A 21,304-nucleotide genomic window follows, 5' to 3' on the forward strand; every position below is an offset into this window, starting at 1 on the left:
GCTGGGTTAGAGTGGTGCGTGGGGGAGACAGCAGCATCACAGGACTGTGCACTCATCCAGACCTTGTTGAAACCCGAATGCCCTCTGCCATGTCACTTTACTTCTCTGAGATGAAGCTTTCCATTTATAAATTGAGGGAGTCTCTTAAATTCAAACTCTAGGAATTTTTAATTGGCAATACAGCACTATCCATTAACAACATCGAAATTTCAGCTCTGTTTTTCAAAGGCTCTATGTCTTTGGGCAAGTAACTTAAACTCTGATCCTTATTGATTTCATCACAGAGTGGGCATTATGGTACTTAATACAGTTTGGGGAAAATTAAATTTGAAAGTCCATGTAAAACAGGTATCAACTGACACTTATAAGTAGTGTCAGTGGTGGTGGTTGTTAATCAGTCTGCTGGAAAGGTATCTGTGATCTTTTCACATGACTAAATGAAGACAAGAAAAACACAGAATTTTGGATTCTATTCTGTGAATTTAGAATTTAGAATTTTGTGAATATAAAACAGCAGTCCCCTCCTCTTCCAAAAAAATCACTGATCATAATGGACAGATTGAAATAACTAAGGAAGAAAGCCTCAAAACTGATTCATTGATAATTTACCTAGGTCCTTAATGATTCTATGTATTTTTTTATTAAATCATATCTGTGTACATTAATGAAATTATGGGGTACAATGTGCTGGTTTTATATACGATTTGAATTTTTTTTTTTTTTTTTGCAGTTTGTGGCCGGGTCTGGGTTTGAACCCACCACCTCTGGCATGTGGGGCCGGCACCCTACTCCTTTGAGCCACAGGTGCCACCCTAATTTGAAATATTTTTGATGTTTGTTGGTGCTAATGAGTGACATACAAAATGCTGGCCATAAGCACCAAGACCAAGCTTTCATTTAGCAACTGCGTGGAGCACTCAGAATGCTGAGTGCTCTTCCAGTCCTGTGGGCTACCCAGAGGGGTCTGCAACATGCTTCCATGGGGAAGATGAAATGTTTCCCTGAGATAATGTTCAAAGAGCAACATGTCAACAAGCACAAATCAATCGCCTGTAAAATGAGTGTTTAAGTGCTAAGGGGATCCTTTGGAAAGCTTTCTTCAAAGCAATAAGATAAACTAAAAGGGTAGTAGCAGGGTGCATAAGGAAAGGCAAAGAATACCAAAATTCAATCACAAAGCTTTTAATGCCAGACCAAGAAACCAGAATAAGAGGTTTGTACATGTTTGAATTTCTTCTTTCTTTTTTCAGATTTTATTTTGTCTTGTTTTGTTTAAACTCATGGATAGCAGTATTTTTTTGATAGCTTCTAGGTACCATGTTCCTCTCTGGCACTTCTTTGAACACTGTCAGAAATTCACTTTAAAGCATCTAAATTGAGGCTATTGAGGAATCATTTACATATAATAAAACATGTTCATTCAGAATTCATTTTTAAATAATAAAAGTTTCTCCAAAAAAAGTGTTCATGCTACTCATCCCATGAGCAGCAGGGGCTCACAAAATATCATTAAATGAGAAATTAGAAGAAAATTAAACTCTTTGGAAACCATATTGATTTAAGTAAAAGCCACTTAATTTCTTAGAGTATTTTTAGTAATAATTGAAATATCAAAATATTCTTACATTTTGTTTTCTTTTTCTGTTTTGTTCTTTATTAAATCATAGCTGTATACATTAATGCAATCATGGGGTACAATGTGCTGGTTTTATACACAATTTGAAATATTTTCATCAAACTGGTTAATGTAGCCTTCACAGCATTTTCTTAGTTCTTGTGTTAAGGCATTTATAGTCTACACCCAGTAAATCTCACATGTGCCCTTGATGCACCATAGGTGTGGTCCCACCAATTACCCTCCCTCTACCCATTCTCCTCCCTCCCCTCCTGTGTTTTAGTTTTTTGGTTTGTTTTTTTTTATTAAATCATAGCTGTGTACATTAATGTAATCATGGGGCACCATACACTGGTTTTATAGACCGTTTGACACATTTTCATCACACTGGTTAACATAGCCTTCCTGGCATTTTCTTAGTTATTGTGTTAAGACATTTATATTCTACATTTACTGAGTTTCACTTGTACCCTTGTAAGATGCACCTTTTGTTTCATTGCCCAGTTACCCAGATAATATTATGGGCAGAGTAAGGAAAAGACTCAGAGTACCCTTATCCTAAGTGGTCACCTACATGAAGGAGGAAAAACGGTATATTTTATACACAAGGTTTTTCTGGGCAAATGGATATTAACCACACCTATAAGTTTAAACACCATATTTACTCATGTGTAAATTTCCATATCAATATGATTTTTAATACTGATAGCTTAGGTAGATCAATAATAACATGAAGAGGAGCAGGCACTCTGCAGAAACACCTTCTGTAGCTCACAGTTTTTATGGTTATGAGCATCTTGAGAGGCATTTGTAGCCCCTCACACACTCCTTTCTGATTCCCTTATTGATTAAGCTGTGATGCTTCCTGGACCTAGATCATGGTTCACTATTTTTTAATTAAAATGAAGAAATATCTTGTTTGTTTCAGGCTCGTTTCCAGCAGTTGGCTTGTGGGACTCTGAGAGATGCTGCTGCCCATGACATGTTGGAATTATCATGATCAACTACCCAGTTTGGATTTCACTCAGTGGCCAAGAGCTTTGCATGGTAGACGGCAAAGGTTGGATTTTTAAAAAGAGCAAACCAGGTAAGGTTTAAGAGACACACCTGATCATTTATCACTTGTTCTAAAGGCGTTAGTATGCTGCCAAGATGAACTGAATAATGTATAGCTTTTCTATTTGTTTTTTAAGTCCTCCAAGGCACTTGTGGAAGAATGGATTGAGGAGAAGATATACTATGTATAGTAATAATTAAGTCCCTTTTTTCTCAATAAAAAGGTGGAGCTATTTTAAGATGCACATAAAGCTGATGCAAGTATACTACAGATGCTAGTTTAATGCAATGGTCAAAAATTGCAAGCTAGACAGATTTTCTCTTTGAATAATTGCTCTGAACTCCAATGGCATAAACAGTTGTACTTTTGAAGGTGCAATAGAGAAAACGTTGCCTTTTAAGTATTTATGTTTTATACTATGTGGAAATGTGAATGCAAGTTTATGGCATGCGATCTTATAAATATGCTTCAGTTACTCTCATTAAGAAGATTATAATGTTATTCTGCCTTTTATTTCCTTGAAAATATTTATCATTCTAAGTTCTCTTCAAGTATTATTTGAATTGGTGATACAATGATGTTATTATTCTTGCAGCTTTGAGAATTTAACTATTACAATTTCATTACAGTACTCTTTTAGATCCCTTTTCTATTTAATGCTGAAAACTCTTTTCAACTTTTATCCATATTTTGTTCAGATCTTCTTATCATTTTTAACTTTCCTTCCTTAAAATATAATTTAAACTTACCAACAATTACCTGAGGAAAACACAAGTTATTCTTTTGCTATGACTTTAAGACCATCAGAACTTTAAGAACTTTGTTGAGTTTTATGCATCACAAAGCAAGATTTTTTAAAATTCAAGAGTAGAAACAGAGAAAAATATAAAGAAAAATTTATTAATTTAGAAATCAATGCAGGGAAATTGTTCTATTTCACTAATGCTTGATCTCTTTAAGCTTACAGATTTCTTACTTTCTGAAAATAAACTACAACGCTGTCCAAAAGGTTAAAATAAACTACAACCGTGTCCCAAAGGTTACCTATACATTCACCATACATAGGGAAAATGGGAAATTGTCACTAAATATTCCTTTATTTACAAAACAGTCCATACACAATTGTACAAAGAGGTTGCAACACATGGGCAATATTTTGTATAATTTTGTAATGAATGTGTTATAAATAAAGGAACATTTAGCCACAATTTCCCATTTTACCTATGTATGGCAACTTTATATGCAATCTCTGGGACACCTTTGAATAGAACTCAGCCATGGATCCTAATATCCTATCCTAATATTTGCATAGAAATGAGGACTTCTAAAGTATTTGAAAATAATTGATTTTTAAAGTTTAATAAACATTCTAGTTTATTTCCCTAGTGCCATATTTGTATATAAGATGGTATCAGGAGAGTATAAATTCAAATAGTTTATTTTGAAGGTGAACAATTATCTAATAATACAATTAGCAATTATCTTGTCACAAAGAACATACTTCTATTTGTGAGACATGTATTTTCATTCTTTAGAATATTTTCTTTCTGAATCATATAAGTCATCAATATGAGGAAAGTGTATAAAGTAATTTGGTATAGGTATTATAAAGAAACATAACTTCTCTTCACACAGTTCTTTGAAGTGGATCTTATAAATAGGATGTACAAAGATCATTCATTCCACTGTTCCATATAAAAGCATATGATTTAGAATTGTGCTCTGGAACATAAAAAACATGACAGTGAATTCATGTGGTTTTACAAGTAAAAGTTTACTCTTCTAAAGTGAACAGAAAATTAATGCATTGTAGTTTTAGGTTTATATTCGTTTTAAATACATTTTTGTTCTCTGTTGTATGAATAGCAGTTGCCTTTTTAACGGTGATGTATGCTAGCTTCTCTGTAAAGTAAAAAGAGTGTCAAGGCTTCCCAATTCTGTTCCTCAGAAGTTCATAACAAAGCCATAAATTTTGTATTGTTCCTAAGCTTAGAAGCAGTTTTTCTTTCTTAAAGCATTTTTAAAGTAAAGGTTTGCCTAGCTCAGGGTCATGTTACTATATGCTCATACACAGAAGCAATATTAAGCTATAAAGATAGGATATAAAAGGTAAGATTTTCCAAAGCCTTTCTGATAATAGTATGCCCATGTAATGGGATATACTATCTCTAAGTTAGTTGAAGAAAAACATTTAAATAGCACCTGTGTCCATAATATATCCCTCACTTTCTGCAAAGAGCAATGGACATTCTCATCTATGCAATGCTTAGTAATCTGAGGTCTTCTGAAGTAAAATCTTTAGAATTTAGTGAGGTAGCTGATTCCATCGTGAAAAGTCTCATATGAATCTTAAATATTTTCTGGCTGCAAATTTATTCTCTCAACATTTTTTTTTTAAGTGCCTAACACATGTAAAACAGTGTGTGGCCAAAAAACAAAGTAGAGACTCTTCCCTACCATGTCCTCAAGTAGTTCACACCTACAGGGGAAAATAAAACCTAACAAATAAAACCCTGACATATGTGAACAGCTCGTTCCAAGACAAATGAATTTAAAACTCTAATAATGTGTTTGGAGAGAATTTTAATTGATGGGAAATCAGTATGAAGGTTTTAGAGACTAGGAATACAGTCTGACAAAGTCACGATGGTGGAAAGTAAGTGTTATGCTTGAAGATTGGAGAAATTGATCCCGGGTTATCCGGAGAGACCTAAGAAGAGGCAGGACGCATAGGTAGTGGCTGGATTGGCGTGTTTTGCATACACAGCTATGGTGAATATAAATACAAAGGTGACATCTATATATTTTTAAAAATGATTCTGGCAAAGGGTGGCATGGGAACAGGGAAAGTATGTACAGAGAGAAAGATAAGTTAAAAGCATCCAGAGCCACAAATGCAGAACTGTTTTGGGGTGTCTTGGCTTCTCCCTCACCAAGTACCTGAACAGTTTCTGCCCGCCGTGGATTCTGCTATCCCCCGCTTAAGGCTGACTAAAGTAACGTCTTCCAGTTATGATCAGTACACTTGTACATAGGCAAGGATTTTCTTTTTACAAAACAAGTTAAAAACCTTTCATCCAAAAGATGAAAAGAATTGAACGGAAGTGTTTTCATCACACTCATGCACACGCACATACACACACTAAAGTCTCTCTCGGTGTGTGCTGGAAATTGTAGCTCAAATCCTGTTCCTGAAATTTATACTTCAATTAAGATGAGGGCAGCTGCTACCCTACTTTATTTCTCTTTTGAGACTTCTTTCCCTCTCAGGCTTTATCCTTCCTTTCATCGTTTTATCATCACATCAATCACTGTTTCCTCCCCAGGAGCGCGGCATGCATCGCAGGCACATTTTTATGGTGAGGAAGCAAACCTAACCTACTTGGCATGGACGGCTTACTTAAACCTAATTAAGTAATTCTGCTGAAAGTATCACATCCTACCATTACAATGCACATGTGGGCAAAATAATCGGGAACACTGTAAGGCTGCGGAGAATAACCAGGGAAGGGAGCCTGAAGAAGATGCAAAATGTAAAAATGGGAACTCGCGCTCAGCTTTCTTTGATACAGTCCTTTAATGAGCCAGAGCACATTAACACCTCTGGTAGAGAAATCTCCTAACTCACAGCATCGTTTTCACTCTAGTTATTTTATTGGACGTTTTCATTGTTGTAAGGCTCCATCCCCAGTAGACACAAGAGTCAGTCTATTTTATGTGACTAATCATCTATTTTCAGAGAAGTAATCTACAGTCTGAGAAACAATCTAAGAATTTCTTTCTAAATATACAGACTAGGGAAAGGTAGATAGAGTTATTAGTCGCTGTAGTGTATTATTCTTGAGGCCATGATCTTTGTTTTTCTTTTTAAAGACCTAACTCCAGAGCCCCATACATACTCAATAAATATGCTTGATGATCGGCTGAATGAATAAGTATTTATCTTTAACAGTAGGAGGCAAACCTCTGTCTTGTTGATAGGACCAGTTAGTTTTGGTTTACCTTTTCATTGTTAGCTAAAAATTGTCTTTTCCTCTCATCGTTATCAATACTGCCATTGTTTACCACCATGTCATAGAATAGTACCCATGTCATATATGATGATATGGAGGATTTAACCCAAAAAAAGATAAAAAGAAAAATATTTATTACATGTTGTCTTTATGAATAAAGTATGGTTGTCTTCTGCAAGCTTTCACCAACTTTAAGTTTTTACTTTTTACATGTCTGAAATGCTTGAGAAAAAGGTTTGCCCTTTTCTAGTCGTTGGGTATATACATTACTCTGCATAGAATTTACTAGAATGCTGCCATCACAGAGAACTTTGCTTTCCTTTTTTTGAGGAGACAGTTTGTAGCAAATTGTGATTGACAAAAACTATCAAGTGCATAGGTATTGGCTTTAATGAGGTCTGTGTTTGAATCTAAGCACTAACACAAATTATGTGATCATCATAATGATTAGTTCCCAGCCAATAATATGGAGATGCTAGTAGTGGCCTAGTATTTGTGACTGTGAGTGGCCTAGATTGTAATTGTGAGGATTAAATGAGATCATTGACATGAAACACTCAGCAGAGTGTCGATACGTTATAAATAAGTCATCATAAGCAGGATGATGGAAACTCTACGTATGTAGCAGGTCTCTGTAGAAGTTCATTTGTTTAAAGCCAAATGTCAGAGCATCTTACCCTGTTCTAAAAATTACATGAGATAATTTAAGGAAAGCACTTAGCAGAATGCCTGATGCCTCATAAGCACTCAGTAAGTGCTAGTTGTTGTGGTATTAGTTCATTTTAATAAGCATTTTTCTGAGGGACTCTACCTAACAATTGCAATCAGTGTAACCTGGCTTATTGTACCCTCAATGAATCCCCAACAATAAAAAAAAAAAAAAAATAGAGTTTATAAAAAAAAAATAAATAAATAAGCATTTTTCTTCTTCAGGCTGTCTGAGGAAATCTTGGTCAAATCTATTTCTTTCTTTTTAAAAATTATTAAGGGTACATAATAGTTGTATATCTTTATAGGGTACACGTGATGTTTTGATACAGGCATCCAATGTGGAATTAATTAAATCAGGGTAATTGAAGTATCCACCACCTCAGGCATTCATTATTTCTTTGTGTTAGGAACATTCCAATTCCTCTTTATTTTAACTTACACCCAAACTTATTGTTGATTGTGGACAATTTGTTATATTATCAAATATTGTTCATTCTATCTATCAAGCTACATGTTTGTATACTTTAACCATGCTCACTTTAGTTTTAGCTTGCTGTGATCCCATTTGTCCAGTTTTTCTTTGGTCGCCTGTGCTGTGAGGATATTACTAAAAAAGTCCTTGCCCAGACCAATGTCCTGAGGCATTTCCCCAAGGTTTCCTTTTTGTGGTTTTGTGGTTTCAGGACTTCAGGAGTTAAGTTTTTAATCCATTTTGATTTGATTTTGATATATGGTGAGAAATAAGGGTCTACTTTCATTCTCTGCATATGGACATTTAGTTTTCCCAGCCCCGTTTATTAAGCAGACTGGCCTTTCACTACTGTATGTTCTCGGCACCTTTGTCAATGATCAGTTCACTACAGATGTGTGGATTTATTCCTGATTCCCTGTTCGAGCCTAATCTATTTCTATCAAAAATTTCCTTCTTAGGACAATGGAAGTCTGTGAGTTACAGTTAGTATTGTGATGTTGAGATAATGCTCTTTTTAACAATCTATTAAAATTTCTATTGTGGCCATTCTGGAGGCTTTGATATTGAGGTAAACACCATTTTCTTAACAACCAAAGATTACAAGAATTGTTTTCCTCACCAAACTACAGACTTTGGAATCAATGAAATACATTGAAAGCCACTAAATGAAATAATAACATGTACCTTAGAGTAGCAAACAAATCATCCTGATCTGTCAACATAATTCCCTAATTTGGAAATATAGAGACTGTCTCTGGCATTAATCAAGCAGTATCTATAATTATCCCTGTAACCTTTTCTCATCACATGTATTTTATTTAAAAGACTATCATTAATGTTGAAAAGTTAGAATTAAAACTATATTTAACTTCGTAAAATAAAATTTAAAAAATAACTGTCATAATTCAAAACATGCTATCCAAAACCATATTAGAAAAATAGGAACAAATCAGAAGTGCTTTTAAGAGTTAATGGCCAGTGCTTGTAGACTGTTGGTTTGGGGTGGGTTCAGTCTCTCAGAGAAGATAGAATCTAGACCATCAGCAGAGATGTAAGGGAAGGGAGTGTGGACTAGAAAAGTGTAGTGAGAGGGGAAGTGAACTAAGCAGTGCTGAATGATGGGATGTCAAGATTTGGAAAAGTGGGCATCCGAAACAAGCCAGGACTGGAAAGCAGCTCATCTTCCCGCAGCAGCTTGCTGCTGCCCTCAGTCAGGAGCTGAGGGAGCAGAATGTGAAGAAGAAAAAGGACTCAGGAATGCATGGTGGTTGGAAGGTAGCACCACAGTGAAAGACTATGGAGTTGAATGGAAAGCCGAGCAAAATCATGCCAGGGACTAACAGTGTGATAAAATGTGAGCAAGAGGATTTGAATGGAGTGATTAGAAAATCCCCAAGTGAGCAATGGAACATTTCATTAGAAAGGATTTATTCATTTGGGCGATAAGGTTTAGCATGAAATTAAGATACTGCTAGAGATAATCTTTACAAAGTCTCTTCTGCAGGAATAGGTAAGGAAGAATAACCAATACCTGAATATATCATGTTTCTGTCTATTAACTCCAACATGACAATAGCTATAAAATAATAATTATAACCACTCTAAATTAAATATCAGGCTCAATGCAGATCTTTTTTGCAAGAGAGTGTGTACTCTGCAGTATAGGCATAGTTATATGCGCATTTGAGAGGAAGATGCTCAGACAAAGGTGAGTCCTTTACCCAGGCTTGTTCTGCTAATATTTTTCAGAAGTTTTTCTCCCAAGACCTCCTCTTTATAAAACCTGAGTTTTTTCATTATATTAATCTCTTTTTCATGTCCTAAAAGTAATAATTCAATGTCTATGCAAGTACACTTGTGAAATTTGCTCTATTATATAATGACTTTTTATTATATTGTATAATTTACTTCTTATGATATTGTATAATTTACTTCTTGTGGCATGTGTGTTTTCCCTTTTTTATGAATTTAAAAATACCTTAAAAGTTAGAGTCCATGGTGGTTCTTTTTTGCAAGGGTTCGTTGCTACTAGTGCTATGATAGGCCCTGATTCATAACGAATGTTTGCTAGTTTCTCCTTTCATCACAGAGCAGAACACTTACGTTCACACACTTCACATACAATCCTTGACATAATTTTATATGTATAGTTATATACCTGTGATTTATTGAATATTTGCTGAAAAGGCCAAGTTAAAAACCATTTGAATAGTATTTTGTTATTTGTCTCAATAGGATTTCTTTCCCTTTAAAGAAAGTACTAGAGTAATTTAGTGGATTATTTTCCAACATATGTTTGATGGAACACTGGTTTGGAGCTAAATGTTCCATCCACAAAAGGTTTTGTAGCCAAATCCATTTTGCTGGAATGTTAATTTATGATAAAGACTGTTACTGAGAAAGGACTCAGAGAAAGAGTTTAGGTTTGCCTGGCACACAGGCCCACTTTCTTGGAATAATTAGAAGATTGTTGGTAATCAGGGGAAAGTGAATGGTTTTGAGTTATCTTTTGTAATACAACAGATTACAGCTTTGGTGTTAAGAATGTAAGCCTCCGTCAAATGCACTCTCATTCTCTTTTCTCCTTCTGTCTCTTCTTCTTTCCTCTCTTCCCACATTCTTATCCTCTCTCCCTTCCCACCCCAACACCAAAGTCATTCTTCCTCTTTCTCCCTCTCCTCCTCAGCCTGTGAGCATGCTAAGATTTTTTTCTTCAGGCTTCCTGTATTTAAATCATCAGAGCTCAATCTTAAACTCCTGGGCTCAAGCATTCCTCCCACCTGAGCCTTCTGAGTGGCTGGAATTATAGGCATGCTCCACCATGCCCAACTTTCTGGAGTAATCTTTTAATAAATCTCCCTGACTTAATTTTTGTCTCCCATCAATTCAAAACCTACACCCAAGGCAATTTTCCGTATGTCGTCCCCAAACCCTTAAGGATAAATAAGCACTATGCTGTAGCATATCCTGGGAAGTTCATGATTAAACTTCTCTTTATCTCTGGAGATTCATATTTCCTAGATATGCACCTTCTCATTTGCCTCTTTGCTATTCTGTAGCGTTTTTCCTCCCTTGCCATGTAAATCTGACTCATATTTGCCCCTTTTGGCCTCTGAACATATTTCAACATCTGCTTATCAACTAGAATGTGTGTTCAATGGGGAGGGGCCAGTTCTTACTCATCTTGGTGCTCACGGAATATTTGTATTTCACAGAGCTGGCCTGTATACATGCACATATGCCTTTACTTCTCAGTTATACCAGGACTAACATCACATCATTCTTTATTAATTCTGAAGACTAAAAAGGAAACCTTGCAGCCCTCTTTGCCTTTATTTAGCTGAAATGCCAATATGGGACAGGAGAAAAGAACAAGTTCTAACAAGTCTCATAAAAATGTTGTGGGCTGGCAAATATAATGGAAATTATCAGGATTGAAAACAAAAATTCTATCTCCAGCACTAGAAATAATGTATATGGTGTTCAAGTATGACTCAAAAATGTGATCTCATCAAAATAATAGTATTTATGTGAACAAGTCTAAGTAGATTGAAAACTAATTCTGATAGGAAAATTTCCAGAGTTTAAATGCCTTTATGGGAATTTAACTAGACTATAAAAATCAGTGAATTCTCTCTACAATATTTCCTCCTTGTGTTGAACATAATATCACACATAGAGCAGCTCTGTCTAGACCTCTAACCTAAAAATTCCTGAGGAAAATGTAACACTAGCCCCCTACAATATTAAATATGCCTGTGAAAGAATTTGTTTCTGTTATTTTATGACTTAAGTGTACCTATGATCTTGTATTTCAACTTTCCTCTTCTCTGCCATATAGCCTTCTTATTTCTGCAACTCAAGTAGGAAAAGATAGTAAAAATATTACAGAAAACAATCCACGTGTAGTAATTAAAGTGTAAGTGAGTACATTTTGTCAGTTCCTGGCATTTAGATAATAAATGTTGAAAATGATACATATATCATTATGGTTATGCAAGAAGTAAAAGTAAAATCATTGTATATAGATTTTCAGAGGTGGTTACAAGCAAATCTGAAGCTCCTAAAGTGGCATCAAAGAATTTCCTAGCCCAGGATCCCGTCTTTTCCTACTTCTTAAATCCATACCTAACATAAAGTCTTCCACCCAGTCTTGAAAATCTTTAGGACACAGTTGATGCAAATGTGATTATCAAATCATATCTGTTGTAAGCCAAAAGAGCACAGTTATTATAGTGTAGTAGAGGATCTAAGCTAACTTATAATGCTTTTTATTTGAAAAATAATGGTTTTTCCTGCTGTGAACTTGCAGCAGAATGAAAACATGTTTCACAAGCTGAAAGGGTAGTGTTTTTCACCATCTGATCTTTCATCAAATAGAATTCTTAATCAAGCCAGAACCTTCTGAAATACATGATTTGGAGACATTCCAAAAAAAAAAAAAAAAACTGCCTGAAAGAGATGGTAAACTACAGTTTGATCTCATTTCTCCTAAATTTTGTATATCATTCACTTGTGATTTACAGTTGCCTCACCCTTGTGAGATGTGCCACATAATTCATGCTAGTCAAGTAGGTGCATTTAATACTGAAGGATTTGTATCGAGGAAATGACTTAACTGTTTCCAACTGTGGTCTCTAATTACTCAGAAAGTAATTGTATGAAGTATCTTTCTACTTGCCAGGTCTAATCAAATTCCACCCAGGTGAGTCTGCATCTGGCCTCTGCGTCTGGTATGCTTTGTGAGATTTAGTCAGGGGTATAATTTAAACAGAACTCCATGACTGGACATTGAAGTTCCCCCAAATGTTTGTGTTATGAAGATCATTAGCAAATTCAGATTGCTTTTACCACATGGAATCTTGTTTTGTGTTTGGAAACAATTATGGGTTTAAGGAAGGATTTCCTCCTGCAGAACCCAGTAAACTAGTGTTTGAATATACCAAGAAAGCATGTACAATTTTAGGCTAGGAGCAAGTCTTTCATAACTAAGAATCATATAGACCATATTCCGTAGAAATATATGTCAATATCTGTCACATTAGCCTTAGCATAGTGCAATTTAGTGTGATTCAGTCAGTAACCAAGTGTCTTTGTGATGTCACTGCCCCTTGTATTAATGGCTGTATATGTCTCTTATTCTCTTCCCCACCAAAACTATAAACATTTTCAAGTCAGGCACTGTTTTTTTTCTTTCTCCCTTTGTAGTAGTTTTTGTTTCTAAAACAGAGGTTGAGACAAATGTTACATGTTGATAATTTCGTGAATAAAAAAGTACCTACCCTGTTGCCCCGAAAATAAGACAGTGTCTTATTTTAAGGTGTGCTCCCAAAGACGCTCTAGGTCTTATTTTCAGGGGACGTCTTGTCTTTCCTGTGAGTAGGTCTTATTTTCGGAGGATGTCTTATTTTCAGGAAAACAGGGTAGTAGTTCCTTCTTCATATGTAGTTACTAGTAAGTAAATTAATGAATTGATAAAATAACAAATATGCAAATGAATGTATTACAGTGGAAATGTTTTAATCGTCAGTTGAGGCCTTTAATGGTTAAAAAAGGATATGCACTGAAAATTCAAATTTGAATATTACATTAAAACATTGGCAGAAGCTTCCTTGCCAGTATTCCCAAATTACATGTTTTATTAATTTGTTTTAAATAAAGCTATCTTCCTGATGGTAAGGATGACATTTATAGCATGTCTGCGAGATCTGCAAGTTTCCCCATGTCTGCATATACCTTCTCATCCACCTTACGTCTTTCAGTAACTTTCCTCATGTTTGAAAAGGAATTACAGCAGCTGCTTTTCAGAGTTTATAGCTCAGACTAAATTTTCTTATATTTGAATGAAATTCTTAAAAAGGAGTAACATAAGTAATTATAATGAATATATTTTTTCCCGTCACTGTTCGTAATGAGAAAAAGTAAGTGTTGGGTTATTGTTACATGAGAAAATAATCACTGGGTATTAATATTCTGATCCAAGTCAATTCAAGTTCTGACTATGCTGGAGAAGAATCAGGCAGTGACCAAATGGCTTTTAAGAGAATTTATATATTTTTTAGTTGTCTGATGGAAAAGGCACTGAAGTAAACTAGGCACTGGCCTGGCCACGTCACATTTACCCGCCTCACTGCAGGGAGAATAACTCAGATATTTCATTATTTATAGCACATCACTGAAACCTACATATTTACTACTCCACACATAGGACATTTGTCCCAAATCCTTACCAGTCTTTCAGATATACACATTCACATCATGCTGATGTCCAAATAACTTCCAAATGTTTTACCTCCACCCCAAACTGTAGGTGCTGAAAGAGAATAAAGACGTACTTGGAACAAACTTGAAAGTGGGGAAATCGCCCAAAGGTGACCTTTAGGTGACCAAATAACTTCATTAGTAGTTCCCAGTGTTTATTTGTAAGAACTTACATTTTCAGCCTTCTAATATTATTGGGATTCTTTGCATGTTTACATTCCCACATTATCCTAAGTTTGTATTTGTTATAGTACATAAGGCAATAATTGTACTTTTGAACATATTTAACTCCCTTATTACATTGAGAGCTCCTTTGTGGGTGCTGGTGTGCCTCGTTTACAGTGGAGTACAGTGCCTAATAAAGTGTGAGTAGCTCCCCAAAACAAATGGTTTCTGAATTAATAAATGAAAGTTTTCTGCATTCTACTTTTATGTCACTCATCTTCAAATATCCATTCTTTGCCTTTCATCCACATCTTGCAATAACTATGAAATCTATTTATTACTCCATTTAACAGTCTCTCAAAAAATCAGTCAGAAAATATTTATAAATATCGACCATGCATACCATTGTGCTTTGCTTCTCGGGGCTTGTTATACTCCCTTGAACTTCCTGAAAGAACTCACTACCTAGAGGCAGAGATAAGAAAAAAACACATAAAAGACTAAATTATAAAAAAGAAGAAATAAATAATTAAAAGGAACACAATAAATAAGTGTGTTCTAAGACTATACCTAGATCCTTATAGAAGATTGTTTCTGAAAAACCTGAGGCTTTTTGTTGGAAGATGCCAGAGTTTACAGTCATGAAGGACCTAGGGGCCTCCTGGGAAAACACAACACAAGACGTGCCTGGGTGATATCGCATGGTTGGTTCCAAACCACCATAAGAAAGCAAGTATCTCAGCAAAGCAACTCGCAAACAGTTTTTAATTTCCAAGTGAATATAAAATTCATGTTTACATAATACTGTAGTTTATTAAGTGTACGGTAACATTATATCTTGAAAAAGTATATATTTTAATTTAAAAATTCTTTATTGATGAAAAGTCCTAGTGATCCTCTGAGCCTGGAACAAGACATTATCTTTTTGCTGGCAGAGGCTGGTACCTCAGTGTTGATGGCTATTGACTAATTCAAGTGGTGGTTTCTGAAGCTTGGGGTGGCTGTGACAATTACTTAAAATAATACAGCGAAGTTTGCACATTAGCTGACTCTCCCTTTATTGACTTCCTTGTAGCATTCCATGTTATTTGCTAGCATTTCACCCATAGAATTTCTTTCAAAATTTAAATCAATCCTCTCAAACCCTGCTGCTGCTTTCTCAGCTAAGTTTATTTAATATTCTAAGTCCTTCATGTCATTTGAACAATGTTTGTAGCATCTTTGAGAGAAAGAGATTCCATTTCAAGAGACCAATTTCTTTGTTCATACATAGGAAGCAACGCTTCATCCACTAAAATTCGATCGTGAGATTGTAGCAACTCAATTACATCTTCAGGCTATCTTAGTTCTTGTACTATTTCCAACACATCTGTAGTTACTTTCTCCAGTGAATTCTTGAACCCCTTAAAGTCATCCATGGGGATTGGAATCAACTTCATCCAAACTCCTATTAATGTTCTCATTTTGACCTCCTCCAATGAGTTGTGAATGTTTTTCATGCCATCTAGAAGGGTGAATCATTTCCAGAAGCTTTCAATTTGCTTTGCTTTGGTGGCTATAATCATATAAAATTTATTTCTTAAATAAAAAGACTCAAAAGTCAAAATGATTTCTTGATCCATGGGCTGCAGAAAAGATGTTGTGTTACCAGGCACATAAACATTATTCTCCTAGTGTATCTTCGGTGACTGAACTAAGATTAATGACTGGGTACATTGTTAATGAATAGTAAAATTTTGAAAGCAAACTTTTTCATGAGCAGTAAGTCTCAACAGTTGGCTTAAAATATTCAGTAAATCATTCTAAAATAGAAATGTTGTCATTCAGGCTTTGTTGTTCCAGTTATAGAGTTCAGGCAGAGTAGATTTAGCATAACTCTTAAGGGCCCTAGGACTTGAGAAATGGTAAAGTGGAAGCATTGGTTTCAACTTAAAGTCACCAGCTGAATTAACCCCTAACAAGAGACTCAGCCTGTCCTTTGAAGATTTTTAAGCCAGGCTTTAACTTCTTCTGGCTAACTATAAAAGACCTAGATGGCATCTTCTTTCAATATAAGGCTATTCTGTCTAAATTGAGAATATGTTTTTTAATGTATTCACCTTAATCAATTATCTTAACTAGATCTTCTGGATAACTTGCTGCAGCTTCTACATCAGTACTTGCTGTTTCACTTTGCACTTTTATGTTACAGAGATGGTGCCTTAAGACTCATGAACCAATCTCTACAGCTTCTTCTGTAGCTTCCTCATTTGTTGGACTTCATAGAATTGAAGAGAGTTAGGCCCTTGCTCTGAATTAGACTTTGGCTTAAGGGAATGTTATGGCTGATTTGATCTATTCAGATCATTATAATTTTCTTCATATTAGCAATTAGGCGGTTTAGTTTTCTTATTATTTGTGTTTCCCCTCGAGTATTACTTTTCATTTCCTTTAAGAACTGTTCTTTTGCATTTGCAACTTGGCTAACTGGTGAAAGAGGCTTAGATTTCAGGCAATCTCAGTGTTTGACATGTCTTCTGCACTAAACTTACATTTCTAGCTTTTGGTTTAGAGAGATGTATTCACTTGAATACTTACAGGCTCATGTAGGATTATTTACTGGGGTAACTTCAATATTGTGGTGTCTCTGGAAATAGGGAGACCCAAGGAGAGAATGTGAGATAAATTGCTTGTAGATAGAGTAGTAAGAACACCCACAACATTTATTGATTAAGTTCATCATTTTATATGGACACAATTTATGGTGCCCTCAAAACAATTACAATAATAATATCAAGGATCCCTGATCCTGGATCACCATAATAGGTATAATAATAACAGAAATAGTTGAAAATATTATGTGAATTACCAACATGTGAAATAGAAACATGAAATGAGAGCACACTGTTCAGTATTTGCAAACAGCAAGAAAGCAAAGCAAAATAAAATGAGATATGTCTGCAGAAAGAAGAGAATCAACAGATAAACCTGACCCAATAACCCTTAATCATCAGAGGGGAAGAGTAATGTGATGAGCTGCTTGGACTTTCCCCTCAACATAGCACCTCTTTTCATTACTGATTCATATCAGAATTTTAAGGAGAAAGAAGGAAATATGACATAAAACTAAAATTACTATTTAAGATATTGATATTGCTGAGATAGGCATACATCTGAAAGATATTCGGCACAAAGATTTTATCTTTTAATACCAAAGAACAAAAAGGGATGAGGCATTGTATCCCATGCTAGCTCAGTGATATTGTCTCGCTTTGGGACCTGGAGGATGCATTTGATCCCTGGATAATATGATACTCAGCCAAGTAGTTTCTGGAAGAATCATAGATGCCATGCAATGGCATAAGTACCCCTAAGATGTAGTAGTATCAAACTAAAATATCACTGTTACCCTAAAGAAACTGTTTCCATCAGAAGGAAGGGAGAGCAGACTTTAGAGTGGCTGGACATATTTTTGAATCCATGCTGGCCCCTTTTGGAGATATACTAAAATATTTGAAGCAAAACTCAGGGGGTGGTATTGGCAAGTGGCATGTTATGTACATAGTAGATACTTTGAGGAAGGTGAGGTAACTGAGCCATGAAGCAAGGAGGAAAAGCTCCTTGAAGCAGGTGGAAGTGGATCTAGATCCATAGAATGAGGTTGTAAGGAAAGGTTTGTATGAAAGATAAAGATGTGTGAAGATTGTAACAGAAGGATAAACGTGTGAAGACAAAGAAGAAATACCTGTGAAATACCTCTAAATGGTATACCATGAGCATAGCATTGTGACTGTCATTCTGTGTGCGTTAAAAAAGAATGGTGAACAACCCTGTGAGAAATGTGCAAGACCAAAATTAAACAAGCTTATCACCTCAAACATCCACAAATATAAGGCTTATGATATGAAGATGTTAGAATTTCTCAGATAGGAAAATCCTCTTTTTCTCATAGCCATGCAGTAGGTATGTTGCACCTTTTATCTTTAATTTTTGAAAGCTCTATGAGATAAGCAATATTATGTTAATTTTGTATAATTTAAAATTGAGGCTCAAAGTGGCACTTCGAGGATTGAGCCAGGATTCCAGACCCAATGTGTTTGATTTCACAGACAATTCAACATGCTGCCACCCTTTTCTCATTTTGTACCACTCAACTCCCTGAACACAATGAGAGCAGGTGGCAGGCTTGACTATTCCCTACCTTGTTTTATTTGCTTGGATAAATTAAAGATGATCACATATTACATGATGATAGAAAAAAAATTAATGGTTGATCTCTCACTTCTTGCAATTAGCTCCTAATACAATATTTACTTTACCTCATATTTCTTGAATGCATACCCTTGAGTTTTCAACTTTTTTTGGTGTCTTATGATAAATATTGAACATTGAATATACTTGGATAGTTTACCTGGTATGTTAATGCTGTAGGAGATAATTTGCCTTAATGTTAGCAGGAGAGATATTCTGGGTGACTTGGCCCTGGGTGACTTGGTTGGGGGAGAGGAGAGTTTAAGACTTAAAGGAAATAAGAAGTGAGAAATAAAATAGGTTTTATAAAGGAAGATGAGGCCAGCAAAAGAAGTGTGTGAGCTGAACATCTATGAGACTGGGATTAAAAGCTATGGGGAGGGTGAAGTGATTAGGTTTGATCACTTAGAAAACAGCATTCAGAGTGAATAAGACCAGTATTCTGAACTGGAAATAGGAATGACTTAGGTACTGGAGATGAAGATACTCACAATGACAGGAAATCAATAAAGGCTTACTCCACTGCTAAATATCTGTAAGCATCTAGCTTAATTAGTTACAGAGACCATATTAAAGCTGCTTTGAATACACTTGAGTATGTCCAAGGGCATAAGCTACTTTTGTGATGGCCCACCTTCAGGTACTACTATGGGTAGTAACTGAGATATCTTGTTTCTGAAGTTGGTTGGAAGAAAGAAGCACACAACCCATGTCAGGCGTTAGTAGAAGGAGTGCTTAGGAGGGAGCAAGCTATTCTGCTGCCTCTTCTTACTGCTTGTGGACAACTAATCTAACCACATTTTATATTACGAGCCAGTTTGACTTCATAAGAAGAGCCTACAGTGAAATCACACTCCACTAAAATTGTGTGTGAATTGGTCTTGGAAGGTTTGAAATAATTAGTAGATAAATCCAATTTTAAAAGGTAAATGAAAGAAAATCTTCACTTCGCACAGCTCACATAACATTATGTATGATATGTTGGTCTCTTAATTTAAAATGGGGGAAATTTCCAAGTTATTTGTGAACACAGTGGAAAATAATTACAATATACTATCAAATATATGTTGGTTTCAGTTTAACCCAAACATGAGTCACATATCTTAAATTTTCAGAAGAAAAAAACACATACTCCTAAGTAGATCTTCGTTACTTTTAAAACTTTACTCCTAGAAATAGCCACAATTATAATGTTGGCTCAATTTGTACAAAAACAAAGTATGTAACAAAACATGTATACCCCCTAATATTCTGAAAAAAATTTTTAAATGGGCCTTGGAATCATGCAATTGAGGTTTGTAATAGGCACCATGGTTAAAGACAATTTTGTCACCAGGAAACATTATTTTGATACCTATGGTTGGAACTAATTTTGTGTGCTTAGGTTATTGAGGTATTATAATAATAACACATATTCAAAAATATGTTTCTGTATGTCATCATCTGCAGTAATTAATAATTATAACTCCATTTTAGCTCTCAAATATATGCCCCATCCTCCCTGCTCCTGAATTGATATAACATAATGGCCTCTTAACTATTTCCCCTGGCTTGAGCCTGGCCCCACTCGGTCTCTTTGGCATTAGATGGGGCTTTCTGTCTAGAGGAAAGTGGAGCTCTCTTTTGTCCTTTTCTCTCTAGGAAGCTGGATAATAGCTATGCCTGGTACCTTTACTAAGGAAATTAGCTCTAGCCCTGGGATCTGGCTTTTGCTGGACTAATGTGTCAGAAGATCTCAGGGCTTCCTTCATGCTTCCTCTCTGAATAAAGGAATTTAGGTCAAGATACTGCTAAGGGATTAAGTCCTGGTTTTGCTGTTTGCATTTTCTCCTTTCTGTGAACCTTACACACCCTTGGTTGCCCAAAGTCATAGTAACAGTCCTACCACCTCTGATAGAAAAGTGGTTAATTAGATGAAATGGTAAACAGCAGAGCAAAATGGGTACAGCATGCACAGCAGAACTCAAGCAAGCGTTCTCCTTCTTCTGACTGGTAGCTTGACATTTTCTTACGCGGTTTTTCAGTGACCTGCCATATAGCTGTCCTGGGCCCAGGGCTATTTGAGGGTTTTTACTTTTTTTCTTTTTATTTATTTATTTATTTATTTATTTTATTAAATCATAGCTGTGTACATTAATGCGATCATGGGGCACCATATACTGGTTTCATAGACCGTTTGACACATTTTCATCACACTGGTTAACATAGCCTTCCTGACACTTTCTTAGTTATTGTGTTAAGACATTTACATTCTACATTTACTAAGTTTCACATGTACCCTTGTAAGATGCACCACAGGTGTAATCCCACCAATCACCCTCCCTCTGCCCACCTTTCTCCTCCCTCCCCTCCCTTTCCCACTTTCCCATATGCTTAGGTTATAACTGGGTTATAGCTTTCATGTGAAAGCCACAAATTAGTTTCATAGTAGGGCTGAGTACATTGGATACTTTTTCTTCCATTCTTCAGATACTTTACTAAGAAGAATATGTTCCAGCTCCATCCATGTAAACATGAAAGAGGTAAAGTCTCCATCTTTCTTTAAGGCTGCATAATATTCCATGGTGTACATATACCACAATTTATTAATCCATTCATGGATCGATGGGCACTTGGGCTTTTTCCATGACTTAGCAATTATGAATTGGGCTGAAATAAACACTCTGGATACAAATATCTTTGTTATGATGTGATTTTTGGTCTTCTGGGTATATACCTAGTAGAGGAATTATAGGATCAAATGGCAGATCTATTTTTAGATCTCTAAGTGTTCTCCGAAC

General features: G+C 35.5%; 1 protein-coding gene across 1 annotated transcript in view; it reads left to right on the forward strand.

Annotated features, from left to right (window-relative positions):
* The first annotated feature begins 2,686 nt into the window (after nt 1-2,686).
* LINGO2 (leucine rich repeat and Ig domain containing 2) overlaps nt 2,687-21,304 on the forward strand; it is a 344,218-nt gene continuing 325,600 nt past the window's right edge. The window contains exon 1 of the mRNA XM_053571057.1: nt 2,687-2,702. The gene's annotated coding sequence lies outside the window, so the exon portion shown is untranslated. The remainder of the gene's footprint in view (nt 2,703-21,304) is intronic.

The sequence above is a fragment of the Nycticebus coucang genome, chromosome 2 (assembly GCF_027406575.1).
Source record: "Nycticebus coucang isolate mNycCou1 chromosome 2, mNycCou1.pri, whole genome shotgun sequence".
Lineage (NCBI taxonomy): Eukaryota > Metazoa > Chordata > Mammalia > Primates > Lorisidae > Nycticebus > Nycticebus coucang.